At 46.7% G+C, this 15,162-nt stretch overlaps 1 protein-coding gene across 23 annotated transcripts in view; it reads left to right on the top strand.

Annotated features, from left to right (window-relative positions):
* Ank3 (ankyrin 3) overlaps positions 1–15,162 on the top strand; it is a 483,262-nt gene that overhangs the window by 395,881 nt on the left and 72,219 nt on the right. The window lies entirely within an intron of this gene.

The raw sequence follows: 15,162 nt of genomic DNA, 5'->3' as shown, positions 1-15,162 counted from the left end.
CTGGCATGGGCTTTTGAAACCTCAGAGCCCAACCCCAGTCACCGTCTGTGGACCAAGCATTCAAATATATGAGCCTATTAGGGGCATTCTAACTCAGTTCTCCACAGTGTGTATGTGCACGTGCTTGCTGAAGCCGGGAGCTGATGCTATCAGGTCTCTTCCATGATTGCTCTCCTCCTTATTCCTTGAGGCAGAGTCTCTCGCTGAACCAGAGTTCTTTGATATGATGAGTCTGGCTTGTCTACTTGCTCTAGGGACCCTTGCCTCTGCCTTCTGCGTGCTGGTATTTGCAGGTGGTCACAAGCCTGCCTGGCTGGGGATCTGAACTCTGGTCCTCACACTTCTACAGCAAGTATTTATCCACAGAGCCCTATACCCAACCCCTTCCCCTTCTTTTTATGTTTTTCAAATGTTAAGTGCTGGATTTTGGTGCAAGGGCATGAAGATATTCTTTGTAGCTTTTTTTTTTTTTTTAACTTTATTTGTATGGACATCTTCAAAATAACCTTTAAGGGGGGTGGACAATTCTGAAAGAGGTGTGCTAACTGTGGAAGATAGGAAACGGCTGATTCTGGGAGGAACTGCTGTCAGAAAAGAAACTACTATTGCACTGTGCAAGCCTTACAAAAATGTTTACTTAAGTTCAGGGGTGCATTTGAATCAAAACCAAATGATCAAAAATGAGTAGTTTGGAGTTGGAAAGGAGGCTCAGAGGTTAAGGGTACTGACTGCTTTTCCAGAGGACCCAGGTTCAATTTCTAGCACCCACATGGCATCACAACTCCCTGTAACTCCAGTTCCAGGGCATCCATCGCCCTCTTCAGGCCTCCACAGGCACTTGCCACACCCGTGGTGCCCATGCATGCAGCTAAAACACCCATACACATAGATTATAGAAAAGAAAAGGAGTGGTCTTTCTCTCTCGCCTCTAGCTCTGCTTCTCTAGGGTACCATGGAGCTGGGAAGCACGACGCAAGTTTTAAACATTTAGCATTCCCAAACCACAGATCCCTGGCTTCCTATCAGGTTCAAAGCTATTCACCACTATCTAGTTAGAATTTCTCTGACAGGTCAGGGCAGAGAATGGACACGAATTAACTCTGTGTGAACTTTCTCCTGAAGAACAGGCCCTGCCCGGGCTGAGAACAGCCTCTGTCCTATCATCCCGCTGACTAACATGTTTGCACATTAACCACAGTTAAAGTACAGTTGAGATACAAGGTGACCAGCCTGGGCCGCCACCCCCAAAACCCCAGGATCTTAGCTTCTCTTCCTGTTGCTTTCATGAAATACTCTTGACAACAGCAACTTAAGGGTCAATTTTATCTCACAGTTCAGGGTATAGTCTGTCTGTCCTAGCGAGAAAGTCAAGGCTTCTGAAGCAGCTGGTCACATTGCTTCCACAGTCAGTAAGAGAAAGCCATGAATTGGGTGCATGCTAGCACTCGGCTCACGTTCTCCACAGACAGTCCTGGATCCCTGCTCTGTGAAGCGGTCCTCCCCGCAATTAAGATGCATCTTCCCACATCAATTAATTGAATCAAGATACCCTTTGCCTCCCAGTCCTTACTAGAGGCCCATCTTCCCGATGACTCTAGATCTGTCAGGCTGACATTTAACACTAACAATCGCACTGTGCCATCCCAGGATCTCATGCTGGCTAAAGACAGGTGTGGATGCCAGAGCCCAAGGGGGCAGGAGAGAGGTAAGCATCCCTTATCCCTCTTAGGCCTCAGTCCTGGCTAGTCTGTGAACCACCTCATTCATTCTCCAGAGGAGCAGTTCAGCCGTGCCATCCATGAGTCCTGCTTTGGACGTGGGAGTGGAGTGATGGATTCATCTGTCAGCACATCCTAGATAATGTCCCTGCCCCATGAGAATCGTCAAGAGAACTTTTAACACCACAATTGCTCAGTTCCTGACTCAGTTGGCCTGGAAGGGACCAGGCACGGGAATTTCAGCATCCCTCCAGGCTGAATGAGTTGAGTACTGCTGACTCAGAGCTTTTAACTGCAGGTGCACAAGGGAGTCCCTTGTGCCTCTTTTTAAAACATGATGCCTACAGAGAGACACTCTGTGTCTGGATTCTAGATGCGGGTGGTTTCTGAAGCGTCAAAGGTGATTGTCACATGTCTGTCCAGCTAGGGAACACTGGCCATGACATCTCTGACTGCATTCTGTGTTTCTGCCCCCAGCTCCTTCACACCCACTGACTTAGATTACATCAGTACTTAGTGTGTACAGACTTCTGTCATTACTCCCTAAGCAAGGCAATGTAACCATAACAATTACATTGCAGTAGGTATTATACATACCTTGTAGAGATTTTATGATAGTTCTACAATCTTATGTAATGGACTTGGGCACCTGAAGATGAGAATAATGGCTGGGGTGGGGATCCTGGAATATCTCCTATGGACAGCTATATACCCATCAGTCATCATCTAATGTATTTGTTTTTTTTTTTAAGCTCAGATGTCTGTGTGTCAGGTTGCCATAGAGGGTCGTCTGTGTTCCAGGCTAGGGATGTAGCTCAGTTGGTTGAATTCTTGCCTGGCTAGCATACATGAAGCTAGGGGTTTGGTCCCCAGTACTACATAAACCCAGGCATGGTGGCATAACCCCTGAGAGGTGGAGGCAGGAATTCAAGGACATCCTTTACTACAATAGGGAGTTCGAGGCCAGCCCAGTCCATGAGAGTCTATCTCAAACCAGCCAAAGAGGAAGGGCTAAAAGCTCTTGCCGTCAGGTCTGCCAACCTGAGTTCAGTCCCTCAGAGGTAGAAAATGGACTCCTCCTACAAGTTGCTCTCTGGCCTCCACACATACCACTTGGCATATGTGCTCATACATGTACATGCACATACACACACACACAAATTTAAATGTAATTTAGAAATTTTATTTATTTTTAATTTATTTTGTGTGTATGGTGTTTTGCCATGAAGCCAGAAGAGGGTGTCAGATCCTCAGGAACAGTAGTTATGGCTGGTTGTGAGCCATCACATGGGTGCTAGGAATTGAAACCCTTGGTCCTTCGGGGGAGCAGTAAGTGTTTCTAACCACTGACCCATTTCTCTAGCCCCTAAAATGTAATTTCTAAAAAAGACTATCAACTGGCCTGGCAGTGGTGGCGCACGCCTTTAATCCCAGCACTCGGGAGGCAGAGGCAGGCGAATCTCTGTGAGTTCGAGGCCAGCCTGGTCTACAGAGCGAGATCCAGGACAAGCACCAAAACTACACAGAGAAACCCTGTCTCGAAAAACCAAAAAAAGAAAGAAAAGAAAGAAAAAAAAGACTGTCAACTGTATTTGGAATCCTACCTTTCTAGAGAGATATTAATGAAGAGAAGGGAGGAAGATCTCAAGGGAAGGCTGGCTGTCTTGAGTGACATCAGTAGGTAGCACTATGTCTTCTGATAGAATTATTGAGAGCAGCTCTCTAGTGTGGCTTATGAAATGATAGTGCATGGTCCACAGCAGCGAGTCCCCGACTCATACAAAGAATGGCATTCATTTGTATGAATTCATTTGTACTCCTTAAGCGGCAAGGAGGCTTACAGCGGCAGTAAATGTGGCACACTGGAGTGCCTGGACTTAATCCAAGCATCTCGCCAGCATTACTTAAAGTAATCAACCTTAGGAGATGATTTCTTGGCCTCCTTAAAGGAGAAGTCCACATGACTGGTCTCAGTCATCCCACGGGGGGGGGGGGGGGGGGGGGGGGTAGTGAGGGAGGGGGATGGGGTGGTGGAGGGCACAGCTTGAAGTGGCAGAATCATTGGCTATCCCATTTCCAGACTGTCTCCATTTAGCGGCTGCAGCATCTATCCATCAGCTTGGCTCGGGGGGGGTGGGGGCAAAGCCGGTAAGGAGCCCAGGGATTCGACACCTGGTTCCCAAGTCTTACACCTGGCCTTCATTTTCATGATTGTAGTGTGTGCCTCTGGTACACTGTTTTGCAGCATACGAGATTATTATATTTAGACACAATAATCGTCATGATTCTTATTTCTACTGATTTTTAGCTTAGTGCATTGACAATGAATAAACTTATAACACTCAGCCACAGGTACAAAATATGAAGAGCCAAGATGTAGGTCATGTGCATTGTTTCGAAAGGAATGGAAGTATTTGACCTTTGCCTGGCTTTCTGCTGGCACACCCCCTGAGCGGCAGAGCCGGTATCTGATGGGCAGGTTCTGCCTGCCCGACTCACTTTATAAAGGGTGGAATCCCCTCCTCTCCTCCAAGGATGAGACCCGAATGTGGCTACTTAGGGCATTCCTTCTCCTGCAGGGATCATAGCAAAGGCTTAACACCAACAATAACAGCGAAGCGAAATTGGAGACAACCTTGTAAGGCTCAAATTAGCCTAGGCTTTTAAAAAACAAACAGAAGTGTGTGTGTGTGTGTGTGTGTGTGTGTGTGTGTGTGTGTGTGTGTGCGCGCACGTGCACACGCAGGGAACAACTCAGGTTGTCAGGAGGCGTAGTTGCGAGTTTCTTTTCCCACTGAGCCATCTTACAGATCACATCTTGCCTTTGGGGAAAGAAGCTAACCCATAGAGATGACTAGCACCAATGTTTCTGGGGGAAGAACGTGAGGCCCGGTGAGCTGCCCCTGCAGCCAGCGCCACTGAGACTTTCATTAAACCAGTAGTAATCTAAGTCCAACCTTCCCCTGTCCTGGTTGAACCCGGGTCTCTGTCTTTACTAATGTTCTAACTGCAGGTGGAATGTGATGTCCACAGCCACACTAGAAGGCTTCCGGCATCTTGAAGGGCTAGACTCTATTATTTCCGGCTCTCTATCTAGGAATAGACTAATCTAACCTTAACAAAATAATAAAAGTAAGATGACCTACCAATCCTTTAAGAATATAGCTATAAACCTCGGTGTTCCCAAGCAGCCCCCCCATTTGTTTTTTAAAAGGAATTTCTTGCCACTTCCAGCTAGAAGATGAACAGCGGCCTGCGTTACTCACACTTCCACTCATTTAGGGATAGGTGTGAACCGACTACAGACTTCTTTAGTCTGAGTTTTGCCCTCATGATTTTTGCCTATGGATGCAGGGCAGGACTTCCAATAGTGACCCATTTTCCAGGTCTAACTAAAGTGTTTTTAAATCTGTCTGCCCAAAGGCTGACTGTGGAGATAATTCGGCAAACGTTGGAGGCTATCACAGATGTGCAGGCATTGGTCATATCTTTCAGACCCATCACTCTCCTTAGGGAGAGTCTCAGCCTAAGATTCTAGTTCCTTTGAATTAAAACTTGGTCCTTTTAGGGGCTGTTATGACTTTGTGTGTGTTTGTGATCATGCAATGTGCCATGAGCTGTTGGACTGTTTGATATCTTAGCTGTAGGCAGAAGTTGCTGTCCCACCAGTCACTCCCAAATAGCCAACACAGAGGCTTAATATTAAATATAAATGCTCAGCCAATAGCTCAGGCTTGCTACTAGCTAACTATTAACATTTTAAATCAACCCAAATTTCTTGTCTATGCTTTACCATGTGGCTTGGTACCTTCTCTAAGTATGCCATGCCCACCTTGCTTCTCTCTGCATCTGAACCCTAGTTTGGACTCCTTCTTCTTCTTCTTCTTCTTCCCAGAATCTTCCTAGTCTGGCTTTCCCACTCAATCTCTTCCTGCCCAGCTGTAGACCAGTCCGTTCTTTATTAACCAATGAAAGTAATACATATTCACAGCGTACAGAAGGATTATTCCACAGCACTTAGCCCATAATATGCACCCTGGAGGGTCCTTCAGCAGAAACTGTATGCTTGCTTTCTCAAGATCTTAGCATTGCCAATCATCTCAGCAATAGGAGGAAAAGCTTGTATAATCCAGAAGGCCCCTGTGCTAATAGGTTTCTCTCTTCCGAGTCTCACTCCACTGACTCCCCACTCCGCTAACTTTGCTGTTCCTCCTGCTTATGCGACTCTAAGCAGGGCTCAGAAAGGGGCAGAGTGGCAGAAGATAGCCAGCCTCACATGAACGAGTTGCTGGACAGTCCCCAGGGAGATAAGCACCTGGCCTGGTGACATTTAATATTGTTGCTTTCTTCCTGGAAGTGCTTGGCCAGCAGTACTCGGGGAATTCACTCAACACCTCACAAAGATGGCTCAGCAAGGTTCCGGGTCTGTTCGAAGGCAGAGAAGTTGGTATTGTGAGTTTCTTAAGTCGTGGGGGTTAGTTGGTGGTGATGTGCCCCCAGGCTCCGCCTCAGCTAACCTCCTTCCATCGGACACAGCTAAATTAGATGTAAATCAATCAAACTGAGAAATCGTAAAGAACCATGATTCATTATAGCTTAAATCCTAATCTCAACTTTCACTGTGTTTTCACTGTGTGTGGTAGTGCACACTTGCCACCCCAACTACTAGGGAGGCTGAGGCAGAGGATTAGGAGTTCGAGGCCAGCATGGTCTTTAAAACAACAAGGAAAAAGACGCTGGAGGTTTATCTCAATGATAAAGAACTTCCCTAGCATGTGTGAGACCCTACGTTCAATGTCAATACTAGAGAAGGGAGGGAGAAACCAAATGCCTTCTGAGGCACTAGTGTTCAGTCTCAAGAATTAAGTACGTCGTGAGGGGGAAGGCAAGGCCTGCTTCGATCGTTACATTGTTTCTTGAGTCGATTCTGTTCTTGTTTCTCATGTGGTGCAGGCCGGGCTCAAAATCACTGGGTACCTGAGAATGGCCTTCAGATCCTCCTGCCTCAGCCTCCTGAGGCTGGGGTGAGAGAAGTATACCACCATACTTGGCTTGAATCAGATCTACTTTTATGGACTCCATTTCTCCAGGGGTTTTTTTTTTTTTGGGGGGGGGGTTGGTTTTTAAAAGCAGGATCTTAGATAAACTCACTACGTAGCCAAGGGTGACCTTGAACTTCTGATCCTCCTGCCTCGACTTTTCAAGGACTTCGCATTATAGCATGTTCCACCATCCCTAATGGATTCTGTTTCTTTAAAGATTTCACTCCATTTGTGTTTGCTGTCTCCTTGGATGCCTCCAAGCCACCCATGGTAGTGTCTTTTTCACTGTGATAAAACACAGTGACCAAAAGCAAGATATGGAAGAGATTATTTTGGCTTTCCACAGTTTCAGAGACTAAGAGTCCACTGTGGCAGGGGAAGACATGGCCACAAGCAGTGGGCATAGAGAAGACTTGGCCACGAGCACTGGGCAGAGAGAAGACATGGCCATGAGCAGTGGGCAGAGAGAAGACATGGCCATGAGCAGTGGGCAGAGAGAAGACATGGCCACGAGCAGCAGGCACGTTGGCAGGAACTAGAAGCTAAGAGGTCACACCTCTAGCCACAAACACAAAAGAGCACACCAGAAGTGAGACAGGCCGTCACCTCTCAGAGCCCACCCCCAGTGACGTACTTCTCCAGCAAAGATGTATCCTCCCCCCCCCCCCCGCCCCCTAACAGCACTGATACCTGGAGACCAAGTGTTCAGATACCTGAGCCCGTAGGAGACATTTCTCATTCCAAGCCTTACACCACCTATGAATAGATACCGTCATTTACTGACTTGCTCGCTTTGGTGTGTGTACTCTGGTGTGTCCCCTTGTTATCTTGTTCCTTGGAAAATAAGTAAGTGCCCTATGCCGAGCACTCTTGGTACTCTCAAATTCAGCTCAGCTGATGTCTTTCAATCCAGTGGTTGCTCCCCTTCTTCTCCCCATGGTCCGAAGAGTGCACAGACCCTGCAAGTTTGCATGGAGAGACGCAACGAACCTAAGAAGCCTTGCCCTTCAGCTGTTTTTGCCTCGATGCATTAGGCTTCCCTGTATTTAAAGTAGTGAAGATTCTTTCCAAGTTTAAAAGGGAGATGAACTGAGACAGATAGCAGCTAATCAATCTGGGCCTTTACTTAAAGGTTTGTTTTTTAATTAAGTCTCTCTCTCTCTCTCTGGAAGTATATGGACATGCATGTAGGCGCCCACAGAGGCTATAGGCCTCTGATTCCCTAAAATTGGTGTTACAGGCAGTTGTGTGCCACCCACGTGGGTGCTGGGAACTGAACTCGGGTCCCCTCCAAGAGCAGTACTCACGCTTGGCCTCTGAGCCATCTCTGCAGCCCCATCAGGTTCTGTAATGAAGGCCAGCTCCTGGAAGCAGGAAGCCTGGAAGGAGGAGGTGGAGGTCTTAGCAGCAGGAAACCTGGAAGGAGGTGGAGATCTTAGCAGCAGCCTGTAGCACAGAAAAAATCCTTACGTTTGCAGCCTTTTGAGGGCAGTGGTTCTCAACCTGTAAGTCGCAACCCCTTTGGGAGTCACATATCCGATATCCTGCATATCAGATATTTATATTATGATTCCTAACAGTAGCAAAATCACAGCTATGAAGTAGCAAGGAAAATAACTTTATGGTTGAGGGTCACCAGCACATGAGGAACTGTATAAAAGGTTGTAGTGATTAGGAAGGGTGAGAACCAATGCTTTAGAGGGTAGCACTCCCTCCCGCCCCTCCACCCTTCACCCCTACCCTCCACTCCCAAGCATAGGGAGAAAGGGTCTCAGCGGATTAGTGAAGGTACTAGACAAGATACCAGACAGTAATGTAGGAAACTAATCCTACTGCCCTACCCACCTTGGATCTGTTACATCCTAGGAGCTTGGCAACTTTGGGAAGACACTAGATGGGATGAAGAGAGAGCTGACTAACCTAGGACCAGCCTCTGAGAGCCAACTCCAGGACGAACTTTGTTTACAGTTTGCAAGACAGACTCTTGGAAGCATTACTGGGGTCATCCCGTGACCACAGGGAGTTGGGATGTTAATATTACCTACTCCTCACCCTACCGTACACTCAGAGGCACAGCGAGAATTTGACTTGGATCTCTGTGCAGTGGAGTATACGGCCTCACTCAAGGCCTCATCCTCATGTTTGTTGACTGAGGAAAGAGATAAGCACATAGCTTGCCCTGTCCTGTCTGCTTTGAGGATGAAATTCTCACTTGACACACATTGGTTTGGTTGCCCCATCCAGCGGTTGCTCCAGAAAATCACATTTGCTTTTCTTCAGACTAGATGCCCTGAGGTTTTGTGCGTGACCTGTTGCTGGGCGACCTGTTGGGCACTGGTGGCAGGTCCACACTCCCCAGTCTCTCAGGGCAGCAGAGCAGACAGTCTAGGAGAGGTCGGGGCGGGCGGGGGGGGGGGGGGGGCTCCAGATCCACCCTGGGTCTTGATCCTAACTTTCGGCACCGAGTGACCCAACAATAGAGCCAGCTAGATCTCTCTCCCGCTCTCCACTTTCCTTTCTTGTTCTCTCCCTCTCTCCCTTCCCTCGTCCTCTTCACCCATCTCTTCCTTTCTTCCCTCTCCCCATTCCCCTCTCCCTTCCTGACCGCTTCTTCTGTACTTAGTGTTTATTCCCAGATCTGGGCTCCTGGGCGTGCCCTGGTTTGTAAGACCAATGTGTTCTATTTATTTCCAGACCTGGACTTCAGGGTGTGGCCCGCTTAATGAGGCCAGTGTGTTCTTACTCTCCCCTTTCCTCCGATGCAAGTAGAGCCGCTAAGATGCTATTTTGGGAAAATATTAAGCTCTTGGAGACAGTGACCTCATCATTAGTCAGGCTTTGGACTCCACTAACTAGTGTGTAGTTTGATTGTAATAGTGCCCCCCTATCACTTCCGAGATGAAAACGATAAGAGTGTCGATATTCCCTTTGACATGGGAGTGAAAGACCATAGGAAGTCAGTACGAACCGTTTTTTAATATACTGTCGCGTTGAAGCCACTGTGTGCCAGCTGGTATATTTGCGTTGCCAGATTTTGTAAGTCTTTCTGGGCCTCCATTTCCTTAACTGTAAAATGAGTGTAATATCGCTCCAAGATCTAAAAGGTTCTGGAAACTCCGAGAACCTAAGGCAATCTTTACCATTGAATTACTACACTATGGATTATTGTAGCACTGTTAAAAGGAACTGAAAGCCAAGGTGGTCACCAACCCCTGTTACCCCAGCACCTTGGACTCCACAGTAAATTTGAGACAAAGTAGCAGAGCTGAACATCAGGCACCTGTCTCAAACACAAAATAAAATTTCAAAGGATTAAGCCCTTTTTGAGTGAATAAATCGGACCTAGGTTTTTGTAAGATGTCATGTTGTAATTGAATGGGAGCTGTCAATTGATACAAGCATCCTGTGTAACTATCTGTAAAGTCCCAGGGTTTGGCCTGACACTGGAACATTTGGGGGTTTGCTCTTTCCCCCCAATAAATCATCTTATTTTAACAAATAACCTAACCTAAGCCAGAGTTCTCTGGAGAGTGTGGAAGTCTTTTTACATTTAAAGATGCCGTAGTATTGCAGCTTCTCACCAATATGGCGTTGGTGCCGGGATGTTCTTTAGAGTCTCACCAAGACTTTTGTCAATGAGGGAAAGACAAAGACGCCGTGAAAATGGAGAAACACGCCAAGGACCACAGGCCGGCAGATGTTACCAGGGAAACAGTAGAGCCAAGCTTCCATGGGAGGCCAGTTGTTGAAAGTTGGCTTTGTTTGTATCAAGTGGTTATGCGGACTAATCCCCTAAACACTCGCCAGAATCCCCTTGCCCAGGGCCAGAAGAGTCTGTAGGGTAGTCAGCACACTTGTAGCCATAGAAGTGGAGAAAGAAAAGCTGCTGCGGGCTGTCACTATGCCCAGGGGCAGGCCTTGGCACGGGAACATGGCTGTTGGACCTCGGCCAGCCCTTCTAGCTGCTTCCCTGAATCAACGGCTCAAATGATTACCCCACATTTCTAGAGTTGATGTGAACACTCAGTGTGGGCATGGAGAGGCCCACCATCACCTTTGAGTTGGCTCCAGTCAGTAACCCGCAGCAAGGGTCACCCACAGGAAGTGAGAAAAGGAGTTGCCCAGTTCAGCTATGTGTCTCAGCCCCAAAGCTGAACGTCTTCACTAGGCCCTACTTCCATGCTGTGAGACCTGGGAACTGGGTCTCATGTAGCCCATTGCTGGCCTGGAACTCACTACCTCATTGAGGGTGACCTTGGACTCTTGACCCTCCTGCCTTCACATTTCAAGTGCTGAGATTATGGGTGTGTGCTCCTCTCCCCAGGTATGTGGTGCTGGAGATCAGACCCATGCCCTTTTGAATGGTTATTGGTAGAGCGAAGGCTAAGCTTTGGAGTCACGGTGGCTTATGCAGTGACGGTCAGGACACTTTGAAATTAATATTGTTTTCTAAAGTTAAGTAGATGCTGGTATGTCACAGTTCAGTTTTACCTAAACTCTAGCCTGTACAATGTATCCGGAGACAGTTGGAAAGGAAATTACCCATTCTTGATCTGCCTGTAGAACGGCAGGTTCGATTGAGTTGCCATTATTTTGTTTTAGAAAGCTTCCCTGTAGGAAGAACAGTCTGGTAGCTCATATTTAAGTTATTCAGACTCAATTAGGGCCACTCATAAACCTGAGCCAACCTCCAGGAAAGAGAAAAAGCGAACTCCCGAGGAGAGGTTACTCCGGCACCTAATATTGAAAAGCTGCCTTTTGGAGGTACATCAGAACATTCTAGCTCCCTAGTGTGGTCAGGTCTACCATCTGCTCCGCTGTGTTGTGACCCGGCTCTGAGGGTGGCAAAGAGCTGCAAGAGATGAGGAGAGGAAGCAAGTCTGAGAGGGGTGTGGGATCCTGGCAAGCTGGCACATCCTCTCTAGTAAATATTGCATGATGGCAGGATACCTTTCTGTGTGGTATAACTCATGGTTTCAATAATTCATGTCACCGGGACGTTTCTCTTGAGTGCTGGAGGTAAATAATTTACTGTAATTAACAAAGAGGCGGAAGATTATTAATTTATCAGACTTAAAAAACAAAAAATGGTCCAAGTGGAAAATAATCCCAGGGCTTCACACATTCAAATTGTAATTTGTCCCCACAACCCCCAACCACCACCACCACCAAAAATATTGAGTAGCTTTGCGTCCGGTCCCTGACCCTACCCTGACAGCTGGATGCTGACATCTCTAACAGCTGGTCCAAGTAGTTAGTAGATCTGGTCAGGCTGAGGATAAGTTTCTGAGTTGGTTTATTGCTGTCTAAGGTTAAGATCCAGGTTCTATCCAATTGTATTAGATTCTTTTTGTTGTTTGTTTGTGAAGTTTCTGGTAGGTGTATGTTCCTGCGTGTATATATCTGCACCAAGTGTAAACAGAGTCTGTGGAGGCCAGAAGAGGGTGTTGGATCCTCTGGAACTGGAGTTACAGATAGTCGTAAGCTGCTGTATGGGTGTTAGGAACCAAATACGGGTCCTCTGTGAGAACAGCCAGTGCTCTGAACCACTGACCCATCACTCTAGTCCCAGCACTAAAACACACACACACACACACACACACACACACACACACACACACCCCACATACACACACTCACACACACACCCCCCACATACACACACACACCCCCCACATACACACACACATCCCACATACACACACACACCCCACATACACACACACACACACCCCACATACACACACACACACACCCCACATACACACACACACGCACACCACATACACACACACACACACACACGCACACCACATACACACATACCACACACACACACACACACTCACTCACACACACCATGTACCTACATGTACACCCACAAAATAAATAATCTGAGTCATTCGGGGTATATTTGCAAGTTCAGGGTTTTTTTTGTTGTTTGTTGGCTGGTTGGTTTAGTTTGTTTTGTTTTTTGAGGCACGTTCTTATGTGGCCTAGGCTAGACGACAAATCACTCGCTATATAGCAAAAGACGACCTTGAGCCGCTGCCCATCCTCTAGAGTCCCAGGATTACGGATGCACACCCCCATGTCTGGTTTATCCTGTGCCGTGTATTGATGGAGCATAGGGCCTCCTGCATGCCAGGCAACCACTCTGTCAACTGACCTGCATCCCTGGCGAATTCTGACTGGATTGCCAAAGCCGTATAGCTGAAGTCCAACCTCAGGCTGTCGTACAAGCTAGACTTGTTAGGAGAAAAGGCAGCCTCTGCATGTATGTTGCGCCCTGATTTTTCTCCCCAGGGACTGTTGCTGGTTGTACTTTTCTGGTTGCACTTTTCATATTTGCTTCTAGGTCTCCAAATAAGAAACGTGTGTTATTTCTTGGTAGATTTCCTCCATTGGGGAAATGACTTTATTGGTTTCCCCAATTGGAAAAGGAAGTTTTAATGTTTGTGTCTGTCTCCCTTCCTCAACCGTGGGTGCTTCTGACCTGCCTGTTTCCCAAGGAGTTGTATTTTATTGGGATTCTCTCTGTATTTCATATGTAGACATGTATTTCATATGGACATATGAAATAAGTTTTGTTTTTTGTCTTTTGAATATAGAATCTCATGTCACCTCCAGCTTGTCTAGGTCATCTTGCTTTCTGTCTCCCAAGTGCTAGGATTACAGGCAGATGCCACCCTACCCGGCTAGTATTGATATTTTTATATCTCTTTAAGAACTACCCTTGAAAGCCAGGCGGCGGTGGTGGTGCACGCCCTTAATCCCAGCACTCAGGAGGCAGAGGTGGGTGGATCTCTGTGAGTTCAAGGCCAGCCTGGTCTGTAGAGCTAGTTCCAGGACAGCCAGGGTTACAGACAAAACCTGTCTCAAAAAAACAAAAAACAAAAAAAAAAACTAAGTACTACCCTTAAATGTGTTGTTTATTAAACTTGAATTTCAATTTCACTCTTTAAAGAAAATTCCCTAAAATTTGTATTTACTTCTTCTTTGGACATTCCAGTCACCCATCCCATAGGGCTTGCCCACATGGTCCAAACCTTCTCTGAGTGTGTCCATGCCTTGTCTCTGTGCTGTTAGTCTTGTCTCTAAATTTTGATTTAGTCCTTCCTTCATTTGGTTGGAGTATGCTTTGTAGTATTACCCTTGGGGACTATGTGATTAATCCATTTTTTTAGGTTTTTAAGTATCCAGACATACCTGTTCATGAACTTGGTTTGCCTAGTCAGGGAGCTGGGAGTTGAAAACTCATTTCCTCTTAGAACACTTGAGGGATGACTCTGTCATCTTGGCCATATTTTTGCTGTTTGCAGTAGGGTGGAGGTTTGAAGTCTGTGGTCATCTCCGGCTCTGGGTTCTGAAATTTCATGCTGATGCACCGGAGTGGGCACAGTGGTGTCTTCCCTCTCCCGCGCTCCTTGGCACACAGTGGATCCTCTGAGAACACAGGCTTCAGATCAGGGAAGGGCCTGGAGTCCCTTGTTATCCTGCTCTTTCACTCTTTCTGCTTCTAGAACTGTCTGTTGAGAGGATTTGAACCTCTTGTGGTGTTCTTTGATTTCTTATATTTTCTCCCCCTTTTAATTTAATGAGAGAGAGAGAGAGAGAGAGAGAGAGAGAGAGAGAGAGAGAGAGAGAGAGAGAGAAAGAGAGAGAATGAGTGTGTGAGTACTCAGGTCTTCTCTCTCCACTTCCCATCTCTGTAGAAGTGCTGGCTGGCATTACAGATGCCTGTACTACATCTGGCTTTTAATGTGGGTTCCAGAGGTTGAACCCAGCTCAGCAGGCTTGCATAGAAGTACTTTTCCTGCTAAGTTATGGCCACTTTAATTCAATCAAGTTTTTGTTACAATGAGGCAAGTACTTTGGAGCCTCTGAATCTTAGTTTTGTAGCCCTGACGTGATCTTTGGGTCCATTTCCTTTATAAGTTCTACATCTCCATCCACTTCCTCATGAAACTGCTGACAAACACTCATATGCTTGGTGGGATTTTTCTTGGTATGTTTTCATAGCTCCACCATTTAGCTCATGTCCTTACAAGACTATATAGCATGCTTGAGGCTACCCAGCTCTCCGTCAGAACCTTCTTGGGCTTCCTCTTCTTCAGCAGCCATCTTTGTAGACACAAACACCTATTCTATCTATGTTGACCATGGACAAACGTTCCCAATTTAGAAATGACGGAAAGTGAACCCCTGGCTTCCAGATCTTCAACTCTCAGGCATTTCAACTTGCCCTCTGCTACTTCTGAGTTTCTATATTTTCATCAGGCTTTCTTGGTGGGAGACTAGACTATTGTCAGCCACAGTGACCCATGAGTGTTAGAGTCATCAGGATTGAATCTGTATTTTGAGAATGGGGAGAGATTTTAAAGTTGTAGGATTCATTTGGA

Source organism: Peromyscus californicus, unplaced genomic scaffold (genome assembly GCF_007827085.1).
Source record: "Peromyscus californicus insignis strain IS unplaced genomic scaffold, ASM782708v3 Scaffold_19__1_contigs__length_69161282, whole genome shotgun sequence".
In the NCBI taxonomy this organism is placed as follows: domain Eukaryota; kingdom Metazoa; phylum Chordata; class Mammalia; order Rodentia; family Cricetidae; genus Peromyscus; species Peromyscus californicus.
This window is presented reverse-complemented; position numbering and strand designations above follow the sequence as displayed.